Source organism: Nomascus leucogenys, chromosome 2 (assembly GCF_006542625.1).
Source record: "Nomascus leucogenys isolate Asia chromosome 2, Asia_NLE_v1, whole genome shotgun sequence".
Lineage (NCBI taxonomy): Eukaryota > Metazoa > Chordata > Mammalia > Primates > Hylobatidae > Nomascus > Nomascus leucogenys.
The window spans coordinates 153,293,481-153,309,679 of record NC_044382.1 but is presented as its reverse complement, the minus strand read 5'-3'; positions in this window follow the sequence as shown (position 1 = coordinate 153,309,679).

Below are 16,199 nucleotides of genomic sequence, written 5' to 3'. Positions count from 1 at the left end.
GCCACAGTGACTTCCACAATGGTTGAACTTATTTACAGTCCCACCAACAGTGTAAAAGTGTTCCTATTTCTCCACATCCTCTCCAGCACCTGTTGTTTCCTGACTTTTTAATGATGGCCATTCTAACTGGTGTGAGATGGTATCTCGCTGTGGTTTTGATTTGCATTTCTCGGATGGCCAGTGATGATGAGCATTTTTGCATGTGTTTTTTGGCTGCATAAATGTCTTCTTTTGAGAAGTGCCTGTTCATGTCCTTCGCCCGCTTTTTGATGGGGTTGTTTGTTTTTTTCTTGTAAATTTGTTTGTGTTCATTGTAGATTCTGGATATTAGCCCTTTGTCAGATGAGTAGGTTGCAAAAATTTGTTTTATTTTTAAAAAATTGTTCTTAGCTTAAGCTAGCTAAAGTGGGTTTTATGTTACATACAAGTAAAGAAGCTTTGACCAGGCAGGTGTGAGAAGACTCAGAGGTTCCCTTTCCTGGGTAGGATTTTTACATTTTAATGATGCTGCCTTGGAGATAGCACCAAAATGACTCTGATGGAGAAGGCTTCAGGAAGGTCTCCTTTGGGAGACTTGGCAGCTCCAGGACTGCTGGTCCTGGTCCAAAGCACCATTCCAGCCTCTAGACAGTGATGTCCTTGTCTTATTTTATGCTGCTATAACAGAATGCCACAGGCTGGGAAATTTATAATGAACAGAAATTTATTTGGCTCATGGTTCTTGAGGTTCAGAAGTCCAAGATCGAGGGGTAGCATCTGGTGAGGAACTTCTTGCAGTGTTATCCCACAGCAGAAGTGTAAGAGAGCTAGGGAGAGCAATGTGGCCAACTCATAGCCTCAGGCCCTTTTGTAATTGTTATTCATCCTTACATGGCGGTGGGGCCCGGATGACCTAAACCCCTTCCATTAGGCCCCACATCCCAACACTGTTGCACTGGGGATTAAGTTTGCAACACATGCTTTTTGGGGCATGGATTCAATACAGAGCAGTCTTGGGTTCAGTTTCTCAGCAAGACTTACACACATCTTTTGATGGAAAGAAGTGGGTCACAGAGAAGGCAGCATTTGGTCCAAAATCCCAAGGTTGAAAACCACCAAAGACAACTTGCTTCCAAGGTTCCACCTGCATAACTCAGAGAAAAGACAACCTGACCATGGAAAGTGTTACCCCAGTGCCTGGAGGGCAGCCTGGAGACTGCTGCAGAGGCCATGGAACTATTTGGTGGCCCAAAGGGTGGGAAATTATGACCATAAACAACCAAAGAGCAAATACAGAAGGGGAAAAATCTCCTGGGTGAAGCAGGTATAGAAAATTGCTTTTGTTTCAGGCACAAACTCTCATCAACTGGCAGAGACTTTCTAGAGGCCTGGGATTGATGAGTGAGGTCTGACAAGGACACAGAGTGGGGAGAATGAGCGGTGAGCTCTTGGCATCCTGGAAAGGAGAGTTCTTCCTGGTATCACTGCCTCTGCTCCTGTAGTGAGCTGTGCACAACATTATTTTGAAGCTGGAAAGGTAGTCTGGGGCTAGTTACACAAGAAGAGCTTTCAATGTTGAGGATGAAAGAAGGAGTCTCGCTCTGTCGCCCAGGCTGGAGTGCAGTAGTGTGATCTTAGCTCACTGCAACCTCCTTCTTTCGGGTTCAAGCGCTTCTCCTGCCTCAGCCTCCCAAGTAGCTGAGACTACAGGTACGCGCCGCCACACCTGGCTAATTTTTGTATTTTTAGTAGAGACATGGTTTTGCCACGTTAGCCAGGCTGGTCTCGAACTCGTGACCTCAGGAGATCCACGCACCTCAGCCTCCCAAAGTGCTGGGATTATAGGTGTGAGCCACCATGCTTGGCCTAGCTTTGGTCTTTAAACCTTTTAACATCTTTTTTTTTGTTTTTGAGATGGAGTCTTGCTCTGTTGCCCAGGCTGCAGTGCGGTGGCATGATCTCGGCTGCCTGCAACCTCTGCCTCCCGGGTTCAAGCAATTCTCTGCCTCAGCCTCCCAAGTAGCTGGGATTGCAGGTGCCCACCACCACATCCGGCTAATTTTTGTATTTTTAGTAGAGACAGGGTTTCACCTTCTTTGCCAGGCTGGTCTTGAACTCCTGACCTCATGATCCACCTGCCTCAGCCTCCCAAAGTGCTGAGATTACAGGCGTGAGCCACCGAGCCTAGCCTTAACATCTTTATTTTTGGCTTTGCTCTTCCCCCAAACTGACACATCGTCCCCCTTGTCCCTTTCCTGACTTGAAATCCCATTTCCTTCACCAATTTCAGTTCTATTCCCGCCCCACCCTCAACTCCTCCATGGGTCACCCTCATGCCAATGGCTTCTCCTCACTCTCTGTAGAAGGTGAAGTGTCCAGCGTGACCCGGCGTTCATTCCCAGATACACTTTCTGGGCTGTGATGTCATTGATCCAGGTCACTGACATACTCTTGAAGCATGCAGATTCAGCACAGTGCTGGCCACTGCAGGAGACCCAGAGCAGTTGCTCACCCATGACTTGTTGGTGTATGCATGTCAGAATGTTCTAGAACAACCCAATATGGCTGGCCTCCAGAGTGGTACCACAGTGCCCTCTTCCTGGACTGGGCTACCTTCTTCTTATGGGTCTCCAGCAGATGGGTGCCTGTTGGAGAATCTGGGAGGAGCTGAGCCTTGGGAGTGGCTACGGCAGAACCTAGGGCAGAGCTTTCACAGGGAGGTCTCTTGGATCAAGGTCCAGGCACCTTCCTGTCCCCTGTGTTCTTGAGCCAGCTGGAATTCAACTACAGCAGTAATGGTTGCCGTTGTGATCGGTGGACTAAGAGGGGCATGGTCCCTCTGTCTGGAGTGAATGCTCTTGACACAAGCTTTTCTGCTTCTATAAGTAAAAGCAACGACAGGAAGCCAGGTTCCTCCCACATCCTGTTTTTCTTCTCGATGACAGAATTTAAAGTGCTCTCCATCCCCTGTCACCATCAAGCCTCTAGCCTGGCAGTTGGTGGAAGTAGAGAGAAGGAGCAGACATGAAGTGAAGGACCAGGCCAGCTTTCTGGGTTTGAAGCCCCGATCTGTGACTTACTAGACTCTGTAACTGTGGACAAATTACTTAAATTCTCTGGACATCATTGTCCTTTTCTGTAGAGTGGAATAATAAGAATCCCTCTCTTAAAGGGGTGCTGTGATGATTAATAGGTTTATATATGTTAAGGCTTAGGAGATTGCAGAGGAGACACTCAACCATTGTCCCAGCACCAAGAACTCCAGTCATGGGGACGACATGAACCCGGCTTCTGAGGAAGTGTCTCCCCTCTGTCCCCCATTCACTCACAGCTTTCCAAACAATTTGCAGGAGTCTGTCTTCCCCTAAAACCAAGTCCTGGGGAGGCAAGATTCACAGCCTGTGTCCTAGAGAATAGAGAGAGGGGGGTTGCTTGGAGGGAGGCTGGTGTTTATATTAGAGCTTCCATTACTCTCTCCGCCTCCGTGAGCTTGAGAAGTCGCATGGGTTCCTGGAGACATTCGAATCTGAGTGGTTTTGTTCACATAAGAAGAATAGATGAAGGGCAACCAGCTGAGGTTTCACAAGGATTTCCATGGCATCGCTGGGGGACCAGGAAGCCCGCGGGTGGAACTCATGGCCTGGGAGTTGCTGGTGGGTGTTGGGAAGTGCTTCTCTACACAGTATGTGGACACGGCAGGCAGGGAACCAAGGCTTGTGGCTTGGGAAATGGTGAAGAAGCTCAGGAGCAACTTGACGTGAGCTCCTTCCCTACTTTTTTCTCTCCTCCAGCCCCTGGAGGGGATGACTCCTCATCGTCTCCACAGGCATACGGGCATGGGCTGAGGGCCTGTGGTCAGCGAGAGAGGAGGTCCAGAGCACCCTTGAACTTCCTGCCGCGCTAGTCACTAGCTGGCCAGGTGGTATAGACAGCAATGAGAGAAGGGGCTTTTTGAAAAACCAACTGTTGAAGTGAAGACACATGAACCCAGTGTGCACCCATATGCTGTTGACCCTGGAGGGGCCTGGCTGCCTCCCACCCTCACCCACCCATGCGGCACGTTCCTGCTCCCTCTCCATGGCCCAGTTCGATTGTCACCTTCACCACCCAGCTGTCCCTGACCATCCCCAGACACAAGTGCTGTCTTCCTTCTTTGGGCTTCAGAAACCCTTCTTAATGGGCTGTGTCACCAATATCTGAAACACACCCGGGCACAGGGTGGGCCATCTGTGAAGGCTGGCCCAGGTGAAGGACAGATGGCTGCTGGGTGTGCTGGGGCAAATTGTGTCCCCCCAAACTCATGTCCATGCAGAACCTAAGACGATGACCTTATTTGGAAAGAGGGGCCTTTCAGATGTGATGAGGTCCTATCGGATTAGGGTGGGCCTGAGTCTAATGATTGTGTCCTTATAGGAAAAGGGACTTCAGGCACATAGACACAGACAGGGAAGCTGTGTGTTGAGGAGGCACGTGTAGGAGCAATGCAGCTGCAAACCCAGGATTTGGGCAGCCACCAGGAGCCAGGAGAGGCAGGAAAAATCCTCCCCTAGCGGGAGCGCGGCCCTGCCCACGCTGTGATTTTGGACTGGGCCCCCAGAACTGAGGGAGAATAACTCTCTGTTGTTTTGATCTCTGGCTGTGGTCCTTTGTTTTGACAGCCCCAGGACTCATCCAGGTGGACCCTGCTCCGGCCCAGATGCCCGGCCGTCAGGGCAGGTGGCCAGGGTCACATCACACAGTGGATGCCGCGGCCTCCTGCCCATCACAGCCAAGGCCCCCACTTTAGCCCAGGCCAAGGACTTTGCTTCCTGTCGATCTGTTCTTGGGTAAAACTAGGTATGACGGTGAGGGGTGACACACAGAGGCATCTCCACTGCAGAATGGGGAGGACCTTTTAGTTTCCGCAAGTGGCTGGGAGGGTGGGCTATGGAGTCTGACAGACCCAGGTTCAGATTCTGCCTCTGTTACTAGCTAAGCACAGTGAGCTCTGGGCTCCCTTCCCTACTTCAAGCTTCAGTCTTCCTGTCTGCAAAGAATGGGACTGACAACAGTATCGCCGTCAAAGTTCTGTTTTTAGGATTCAGTGAGATGGAAGGCACATGCCACGGAGCCTGGCGCATTGCCAGGGCCTCTTGTGTGGTCTCCGTTGTCGTGATTGTTGTGTGGAGAGGTTGGCACCATGCTTGGTACATAGGACATGCTCCTTAAACGGTCATGGCAGCAGTTGTATTGATTCATGATGACAGAGGGAGTATTTGCAGTGTAGCCTGCCCCGGAAGTCAGGGTGAACAGTGCCCTAAGGCTCACCCCCAATTTTGAGGTTAATTTCCCTGGGAGCTGGGACCAAGGAGGGAGAAGGGAGCTTTGTTTGATAACAGAGAAGGTCTGCCCAGCGGCTCCCAGTGATGGTGGCTGATCAGCCCAATGGGAGGCCTCAGCCCGGTATGTTTTCTTTCCATCCGTCTCTCAAAGACATTTTCTTGCCAATCAGGGTATTGGGAAGGCGGGTGGGGAACAATGGAACGCGTTGTCCTCACTCCCTGCTGCCTCGGCTTCGCGGACAGAGTTCACTCAGCGTGTAATCCTTGAGGCATGTGAAGCCCGCGGCAGCGAGGGAGGAGGAGAAATTGCCCTGCGTCAGGGAATTAGAAACAGATTGCTGGACGGGGCCAACGTGTCCCAGGTGGGCCCTGCACGGGCACCGCTGGCAAGTCTTCCTGGAAAGGTGTCCAAGAAATGTAGCCGGCTGCTGGGGCTGGTGCAGGCTGACATGGCTTTAATGATAAGGCCCCTTGCCAGGCTGGACTGACCCATGGGGACACAAGCAGCCCCCAGCGTGGAGCCTTTTCCCTCTTACCTGTTCATCTGTCTTGACATCTGTGTCCATAAAGGAGGCTGCTGTCTATGCATGCAGAGGGGAAAAACCCAGGTGGGTCAGGCTGGAGCTGGAGGTCGGTGGAAAGAGAGCAAGGCTGGAGCCTGCACCTGTTCCTGGCTTCACCAGTGACCTACGGTGTGACCTTGGCCTCGTCACTCTTCCCTCTGCATCTCAGCTTCCTGTGTAGAATACAAAAATGGGCACGGGAAGCTGTGCTTGCACTGCATTAAGGAGACAGCAAGGGCACCATCTCCTCAGGAGCTAGAATGCTGGAGAGGGGACAAATGTGGAGACAATTTAGTCTAGTAGTTCCTAGCCCTGACTGCAGGGCTGGGTCCCCCAGGAGTTATCCAGCCCCCGCCTGGCTCGGTCAGGCAGGACCTGCAGGGCTGCATGTGGAGGATGACCGTTAATAACCTCCTGGATGGCTCTAATGCAAAGTGAGTGTGAAGGGATGATCTGGGCTGTTTTCTCCTGAGTTCATGCGTTCTCACAATTTCCACGCGATTTGTTTGCTCACCCGCTCCCCGCACCTCATGCTTCACTGTGTTCTTGCCTCCTGTCTCTGCAGCTCTCTGCACAGCGCACTGGCTCCAAGTACAACCTCCGCAGCCTGACCTCGGATGGAGCCTGCGTTTACCATGTCCCATCTGTGGGCCCTCTGTGCCTCAGTTTCTTCATCTATGAACTGGGCATAGTCAGCTCCCTAACTCTCAGGGTAAATGTGTAGAGCCCTCAATGCCTGGCAGGCTGCAGGCTAGCCTGTCACCATGGGTGCGCCCAGTGTAGATCTTCCACCCTTGGAGCCTGGCACACCACGAGCTAGCCTGTCACCATGGGTGCTTCTAGTGCAGACCTTCTGCCCTCCGAACCTGGCACACCACGAGCTAGCCTGTCACCATGGGTGCTCCCAACGTAGACCTTCCGCCCTTGGAGCCTGGCACGCCACGAGCTAGCCTGTCACCACGGATGCTGCCAGTATAGACCTTCTGTGGTGTTTGCCAGGCTTGGAAGCTCCAGGTGGGTGTTTTCAACAGAGATGGAGAGAGAAAGAGAAAGTGAGAGAGACACACACACAGAGAGAAAGAGAGACACACAGAGAGAGAAAACTAGAGAGAGAGGGAGAGAGAGGGAGAGAGGAAGATTTAGTAGCAACTGCTCATCTTTTTGAGGAGCGTTTAGGATGACAGGTTGGGTGGGAGGGAGGCCAAGAGGACAATGCCCGCATCTCCACCTCCTCAGGAGGGGACCCTGCAGGACATTGATGGGGCCACCCCTGCTTGGCTACACAGAGTTGATTCCAAACCTCCTCACCTTTTGGAGGAGGGGGTGGCTTCACTGCTACTAAGTTCAGGATAGACTCAGACTATTTGTTATTGGTTGTAAGTATAAGCGTTTAACAGTAATGATGATGGGCTGCCCCCAGGGCACGGGGGCTCCAGGCAGGTATTTTTTTGCCAGGCTCCTGTCTTTATGAACAATCTGAATGACTCTAAAGTCATTTAGTCTTTGTTTGATGAGACCTCAAACAAGACACAGACAGTCCCCGTCCCATGATGGAGTGAGGGGCAACAGGCATTCTGCATGCTCCTGGACTCATGATAGGGTTACGTCTGGATGAACCCGTTGTAAATTGAAAATATTCTAAACCGACATGATATTTTTTATGTGTGATGGGTGTATCGGGATGTGACCGCATTGTAAGCAGAGGAGAATCTGTATGCTGCCCTGGTCAGTGGTGCCAGGCCTGGGCACTGGACTATTCAGGGTGACTCCATATGTGCAAGTCTTTTTTATTTTTTTCTTTTGAGATAGAGTCTCACTCTGTTGCCCAGGCTGGAGTGCCATGGCACAATCCCAGCTCACTGCAACCTCTGCCTCCTGGGTTCAAGTGATTCTCGTGCATCAGCCTCCTGAGTAGCTGGGATTACAGGTGCGTGCCACCACTCCTGGCTGTTTTTTGTATTTTTAGTAGAGATGAGGTTTCACCATGTTGGCCAGGCTGGTCTCAATCTCCTGGCCTCATGTGATCCGCCCGCCTCAGCCTCCCAAAGTGCTGGGAGGACAGGCGCGAGCCAGCAGTCTTGAAGCTGCTCAGGGCATGTGTCAACAACCTCTTGGAAAAGTAGAGAGTTGAACACTGGGGAGAAGTGAGAACTGAGGCTCACATGGTTCCCACCCTGACTTGAGGCATATCACTTGGTTGGCACTGCCCACCTAGCTCTAGGAAGGCCTGAGATCCCTTCAGCGCGGGTCTTTTTCTTTTACATCGCCGTGGAGCTGGTTCTCTTTCCTTTGCACTCTGTCCTGTTCTCTGGCTCCGGTTCCTCTCTCCCTCTCCCTCTCCCTCTCCCTCTGGCAGTGTTTCTGATTTGCTCTGCTGGAAAGTAGCAGTGGTGACCAGTGACCCTTACACAAGGCAGGAAGAGGGGAGCTGGGGGGTGCAGGCTCCGCCGGGGGTGAGTGGGGAGGACAGGACGGCCACACACCAGACAGGAAGGAATGCCCTCCTCAGCCGGGGCCTTGCTAGCTTTCCTGCAGGCTCTTACAGGCTATTTTCCCTAAGGGCGTGTGACTCATACCCAGAGCTCACCTCTAACTCTCCCCTTCTTCCACCCCATGTGCTGCCTCCAGGTCCTGCTCAATTCAGCTGAAGGGCTATTTATCCAGCACCTCCCCTGTGATGTTTTTAGGAGAGTCAGCCAGAACAAATTACAGAATCAAAAATCTGAGTATGGTCAAGGCTCTGGGAACTTGTTGCCAATTTGCTTTCTGTTCTTGTGGGTTGGGTGTGAAGCTGCCATTTTCATCACACCTGCACCAGCACCGGATGTTCTGTTTTATCATGTTTTAAGAGATGTGTCTTTGGAGGGCCCTTTGTCTCGCAGGGAATTGTCCTCCAATTCGGAGTCAGGAAGGAGGAGGCCCTGGTCTTGGACGTGGAGGGAAGGCACTTTGGCTGAATGGAAGGAAGTAGAGACGTGGGGAAATGGGAACTTTGATGCTCTGCTGGCTGGAGTATGAACTGGAGCAAGCCTTTTGCATCTCAAGCTGGTTCTGATGAGACCAATGCACAGCTAGTGTGGTTGGCACTATAGTGTTCCCAGCTCTACACCAAAGACACCCACTAATGCCCAGAACCTGTGAACATGTTACTCCACATGGCAGAAGGTGCTTTGCAGATGTGATAAAGTTAAGGAGTTTGAGTTGGGAAGAGTATCCTGGATCATCAGGGTGGTCCCAATGTCATCACAAGGGTCCTTACGAGAACTGGGCAGGAGAGTTTGCATGAGAGGAGAGGTGAGAATAGAAACAGGTTGGAATGATGGGGCCACAAGCCAAGACACGCGGGTGGCCTCCAGGAGCTACAGAAGGCAAGAGGACAGCTTCTCTCCTGGGGCCTCTGGAAGGAGCCAGCCCTGCTGACCCCCTGATTTTTGCCCAGCAAGAAATCTCATTTTGGAATTCTGAGCTTCAGAATAAATGTGGTGGTAGTAAATGTGTGTTGTTTTAAGCCACTAAGTCAGTGACAACTTGTTGCAGCACCAGTAGGAAGCTAATACACCCAGCAGCAATTTTGCTTCCCTGTGCACATTTATATGTATATTTTTAAACAGATGGGAGCCCGCTGTGTTTCCCAGGCTGGTGTGCAGTGGCTATTCACAGGTGAGACCATAGTGATGTAGAGCCTCGAACTCCCAGGCGCAAGTGGTCCTCCTGCCTCAGTTTCCCAAGTACCTGGAACCATTGGTGCACCCCTTCCCTGTATACATTTTAAGACGTCCTTACCACGTTCGTAAGGGGACATGGGTGAGGATGTGGTGGTGATGTGGGAGTGCTGTGTGTGTGACCCCCGGGGGAGTGGTGAACGGGGAACGGCCAGGGAGGCACATTATGGAACAAGATGTATCTTCACCCAAATTGGAAACTACAGGCCTGGTATGCACAGAGCCCCCCAGGAGGACCCACAAGATGCTTAGTGGGAAAACAGGGCAAGAAATGATAAATAAAAAGCTCTCTTTGTTCGGTGAAGCAGGGTGTGGAAGGGGCCCCAATGGGATTCTCAGAAGCTGGGTAGACTTGGTCTTCCAATCCAGGTGCTGATTTTCTGGCTGTGTTCCGTTGGTGACAACTCTTTGAGTCCAGCACTTTTCAGTATGAATATTATCCTCAATAAGATGTTTTAAGCAATCCATACGCACAGCATAGCACAAGAACACCTTTACATCTGTGGAAACTCGTGAGGCAGGGTAAGATGCTGCCCGTCGGGGCTGGGAGCAGGGTCCGGGAGAGAGGGGCCTTTGTGAAGCCTCGCTGGGGCAGGGTCTTACGTGGTCCAACGATGGCACCGCACCCAGAGTTGAGCGATAAGAGTTAATCCTTGCAACCTCCTGCCCTGGAGCCTCAGAACAGGAAGGAAGGGGTTTCCAGGAGCCCTTGAGAAGCAGAGGCTGGGAGGGCTGTGGGGAGCTTCCATTTGGGTGAAGGAGGCACACTTCCCCTGTCTCCTGTTGGGGACGTTAGGATTCAGCCGTGAACGCTCAGCTGGCCAGGTAGAGCCCTCGTGGCTGCCCAGTGGTGGGGATGCAGGTGTGATGGCGTGGGGGACCTGGCCTGACCTGGTGGTCTGGAGGTCTGACTACGATCACCAGGCTCAGCACTAACGGAGTGGCAGGAAAGGGCCTGGATGCCCTGCTTAGAGCACGCTGTGACGGGATGTTTCAAGGCTGGGCTGCACAGCCAGGCTGCAGCAGAGGAGGCCCAGGGCTTCCACCCGCATCCTAGTGAGCCGGGCCCCAGCCAGCTGCGTCCTGATGGCTGTGCCCCTCCCTGGATGGCCAGTGAGCTGGGGCTGGGGCCGCCCGTGCAGCAAGTCCAGGGTCCCCCCAGGCTCTCACCTTTCCCCTGCCAAGCCCACCTCCGGAGAAGGGAGAGAGAGCCCCCTGCTTGGGAGGTGAGAAGCAAGTTCACTCAAAACGTCAGCCTCAGCAGAGCCTCTGCCTGCTGGCCTTCTGGATAAACACGGTGGTGTTTAAAGAATCCATGGGGAGGCGTTTTGGCCTGAAGGGAGGGATGGTTCCAGGCCTCACTCTGAGCTGAGCTGGGATCTACCCACTCCCAGGGCAAATTAAAGCCGCAGTCCACCGTGTCTGAGGACCCTTTCTCAGTTCTTCCGGGGGTCTTGCAACGGGAGGCAGCCACTTAGCCAGCCCTTGACCACGACGGAGCAGCCTTTGGGGAGGCTGCTGGGTCCCCTGCCGGAACGTGGGACTTTATGGAAAAATTGAGCCCACGAGCACACGCAGAGGAAATTCCAGGGAGCGATGCTGACAGGCTTGTCTTGGAAAGCGGCTGGTTACTTTGGCCCCAGCCCAATTCTCCCGCTCTCCTCTCTGCACTGCCCTCCCACTCCCCAACTTTGCTTTTTCTCCCAAAAGAAAAAAATTACGAAACCAGAGAGGCACAACGGAATCAAACAGAAAAATCCTGACTTAAGAGAAAAGCGACAAATCCCCAGGGGCATAAAATCACTAGGGCTTTCACAGGCGCTTGTCTGTTTGCTGGTTAAAGACTGACAGGCCGGCGCAGAGGGCCACCTACGAGGGCCAGGGGCAGGCACGTTAGAAGCTCCCATCTTCCAAGTCCTCACGACCTGCCAGCACTTTCTTTTTTCTTGAGGAGTAGCTCAGCACTCAACGTTGAGTGCGGCTCAATGAGTTATCCCACGTGTGTGTCCTGGCGTGACCATGTCCAGGTGGCAACACAGCCCACTCCCAGCGCCTTTGGGGCTCCCTGGTCCTCCCTCTCAGCCAGTGGCCTCCTGCAGCTAACTTTCATCCTCAGCTTTATATCCACGGACTCTTATAGCATGATCCATTTCGTGTGGGCTTCTTTCACTTGCGACGTCTGGGTGGTCCCTCTGTGTGGCTGGGGGGGTGGCAGAGGCTTGCTCTTTTCCTTTGCTGGGCAGAATTCCATTCTGTGAACATGTCCCAGGTCACTGTGTCCCCACCGGTTGATGCACATGTGGGCTGTTTTCATTTTCTGGGCATTCTGGATAAAGGTGCTACGAGCTTTCTTATGCAAAGTATTTTGGTGACTGAGTTCGTTATATGTGTCTCAGCATCAAAACAGTTCCAGGACATGCATCCGATTGTCAACATCCCACCTCATAGACAAGAAAACTGAGGCTCAAAAAGTTTTCGTGCCTGGTTCCAAGTCCCAGAGTCAGGAGTGGGGCTGGGATTCAAACCAGATGCATGTGATGGAGACCTGCGCCCTGAGCTCTTGGTAACGTCTGCCCGGGGCACAGCACTTCAGCGGCAAAGTGGCCAAGGACTCCAGGGTTTCAAAGTGCAGGAGATATGTCTGGATGGGGGGGCCCAGATCCTCCTCCTCGGCAGAGGGGCAGCTGGCTTATTCCAACGAGGTTTCGAGCCTTCCCTGCTCCCATCCTCTCTGAACCCCACCTAAGCCCCAGCTGTTCGCATACGGCTGGAGGGAGCCCCTGACAGCTGTGTTATATGTCCCGGGGAAAGGCAGGATCTCTCGCCATTGGGGAAAATCCCTGTAAATCCTGTGACAAACAGCTCTAATCTGGTGTTTAATACAGAGCCTGATGCCGGCTGCAACGAGGAAGGGCGCACTGGCACTGGGGAACACGACCGTGCCAAGGCTGGAGGTGCATTTGGCCGCTGTGAGGCCATCGCCCTGCTGACCCTAAGCAGGCAGCCAGCAGGGCACGGCTGGAGGCTGCATGGCTTCTCCACTTCATGGCTTGCCGGCCTCGGGGAGCATGGGGAATGATGAGATAATCACGTGAAACCACAGCTTGGCCTTGATGGTTTGTTAGCTGGCCTTAGTGTTTTCAATTGTCTGAAATTGGGACGCTCTGTCCCACAGGCACCTTATCTGAATACCTTATCGGAGACCCTGGGGGCCAGATCCGTTTCAGAATTCAGAATCTGTTAGCTTTTAGAACGTTAAATCAGCGCTTATGTTGTATGTCATTAGCAGCCCTGTGGGATCCTGGGCCGGACAGGGCGGTGAGACTCACGAAAATTTCTGTAGCCGCCGCGTGGCGCACACAGCCATGGGTTGCCTCGCCTCAGCACGGGAGGCTTTGCTGACCACAGACTGCACTTACTGATGCCACTCAGATGCATGGGACCTCAGCATCCGCAAATTCAACTGCACACGTTCAGCAGTGCGTGGGTGGCATGGGGGTGAGTGTGGTGTGCGTGTTGTGTATGTGACTGTGTGGAGTGTGTGTTCTGTGTGTGAATGTGTGTTGTATATGCAGTGTGTTGTGTGTATTGTATCATGTGTGCAAGTGTGTGGTATGTATGTGTGGCATGTTGTATGTGCGGTGCATGTATGTGTTGTGTGTTGCATGTGTACGTGATGTGTGTGGTGTGCATGTGTGTGTGTGTGTCATTGTGTGTGCATTGCATGCGTGTGTGCTGCATGTGTGAGTGTTGTGTATGTGGTGTGTTATGTGAGTGTGTGTGCTGCGTGTGTGTGTTGTGTATGTGGTGTGTCTGGTATGTGTGTTGCATGTGAGAGTATGTGCTGCATGTGTGTGTGGCATGTGTGTTGTGTATGTGAATGTGTGTTGTATATGTGGTGTGTGTTGCATGAGTGTCTTGTGTGTGTGTTGTGTATGTGGTGTGTGGCATGTGTGTATGTTGCATGCATGAGTGTTGTGTGTTATGTGTGCACTGCATGTGTGCGTGTGTTGTGTTGCGCGTGTTGTGTGTATGTGTTGTGTATGTGATGTGTGTTGCACGTGTGTGTTGTATATGTGGTGTGTGCTGTGTTTGTGTGGTGTGTGTGTTGTGTATGTGGTGTGTGTGTTGTGTATGTGGTGTGTTGTGTGCGTGTGTGTTGTGTATGTGGTATGTGCTGGGTTTGTGTGGTGTGTGTGTTGTGTATGTGGTGTGTTGCATGCATGTGTGTTGTGTATGTGTTGTGTGTTGCGTGAGTGTGTGGTGTGCATGTGAGAAGCTGCTGCTCTCTCAGTGGGTCCTGGTGAGCTCAGCCCACCTAGTGAGCATCTTCCTCAAGGAGATGAGGGTCGCCCCTGGAGAGGTGCATTTTTCTTGCGCCTTTTCCGGCTACTGCTTGTGCTTATGCATGAAGGAATGGTCTATCCCCACGTGATAGTGAGAACCAGCTGCTCTGGCTTGCTGGGAAGGTCCCAGGGCTTGGTTTGGGGCATGATTTAATTGGCTTTCAATGGGTTTTGACCCATGTGCTGATTAGTGACAGTGGCGATGCTGGTGAAATGAAACATCCCCATGGCATCTCATTCCACCTTTATGACAACTCTGTAAGGTGCATGGAAGTTTGCATCCTGGCTGTCTAACCAATGGGGAACCAGGGGCTTATGGGGCCAGGCAGCCTGAGATCACGCAGCAAGCCTGGCCGGTCTGGCTGGGACTCACACTCGCCAGGCTCCCAGGGCTGCTGCGGACCCTGCGACCTTGTCATTAACCACTGAGTCACAAACCACTCAGACTTAGGGGATGGGAACAACAACGTTCATTCATTTTCTCCTCGTGAACTGTACTTTGGGCAGGAATCTGCAGGCACAGCTCATCTCTGTCTTGTGTGGTGTTAGCTGCGGGGGCTCCAAGCTTAGAGGTGAGTTGATGGTGGGGTTCTGGAATTTGCTGAAAGTGTGTTTATTCATATGTCTGGTGTTGAGGCTGCTTGTTGACTAGAACCTTCTTTAGGGTCTCTCATCTGGAACTTTTTACGCGGTCTGCCTCATGGCTGCTTGGGCTTCCTGCCACCATGGAGGCAGAGTTCTAAGCACACAGGGTGGACGCTGGTAGCATTTCTGTCGTCTAGTGTTGGCAGCCATTTCTGCTGTACCTTACTGGTTGAGACAGTCACAAACTTCCTCTTGAACCTGGGCACATGTTCCTCACCACTCGACTGGGGGAGCATCAGGGTCACATCCTGAAAACAGCGTGCGGCCTGGGATATGTTGTGGTGGCCCTGTTTAGAAAATGCAAATGGCCACCAAAGCTACTGCCTGACTCAGAAGCGTCCAGTGTCTCTGGGGGATGTTCAGGTCCACTGCAGTCTGCAGAGGCCTCCTCCTGGGACTCAAACCACCGCATGCTGCCTGGGAGTCTCTGTGTGCATCTCAGACCTCCTGGACCCTTTAAGCTGAAGATACTTAGGGGCACTCTTATTGATGATAATCTTTAAAATAATTTAAAATATAATTGATAATATGTTCATTTATAAACAGATATATATTACACAATTATATTTATCATAAAGCTCCCATATCAATCATATATATCTATAGAATTTTATATTTTATTTATTTAGGTAACAGGTTTTATATATAGTATTTTTATTTATTTTACATAATTGTTATATAGAACAAATTATATAATGAATATAAGTATATTTATATTTATTAATTAAAATGTTTATTTATATGAAAAATTTTACAATAAGTATAACATTTACCACATTAATTAGTGATAATACATTGCCTCTAAAGAAGATTAGACATTATAATCATTTTGGGGATCTCTGTCTAAGTACTGGTTGTTCAAAAGTAGTTTCAGTGAGAACCATGCCTTTTCCAGGAGGAAGGATTTTCTAGGGACACATCTGGGGGTATTTCTGGGGAGTTTTAGTCAGAGCTATAGGTTGTTTTCAGCACAATGGGAAGAGTTACTGGCTATGAAAAGGGAGCGGTGGGAAGATCTGCTGTCTAAGGCTCCTAGCTAGTGAGTTATCCCACGTTAGAATGGTTAATGGGGTGGGGGTTATCCCACGTTAGAATGGTTAATGGGGTGGGGGTTATGCCACGTTAGAATGGTTAATGGAGTGCGGGTTATCCCATGTTAGAATGGTTAATGGGGTGGGGGTTATCCCACGTTAGAATGGTTAATGGGGTGGGGGTTATCCCATGTTAGAATGGTTGATGGGGTGGGGGTTATCCCACGTTAGAATGGTTAATGGGGTGGGGGTTATCCCACGTTAGAATGGTTAATGGGGTGGGGGTTATCCCACGTTAGAATGGTTAATTGGGTGGGGGTTATCCCACGTTAGAATGGTTAAGGCGGGGGAATCCCATAACAAGCATAGAAACAAACAAACAAAACTCCACATAGGCTCCTGGATTGCCTAAATGCAAATGAACCATTTGGTTTAATTTCTTTAAAAAGTCATCGGCACCCGGAGCTGGAAGGAAGCATGGAGACCAGGTAATCCTGTGCATCTTAAATTGGGAGGTGCACAGCCCCAAGGGGAGACGGAACGGGCAGGGGGACCCACAAAGTAAACACACTAAGCTTTGATTTTTCCTAGA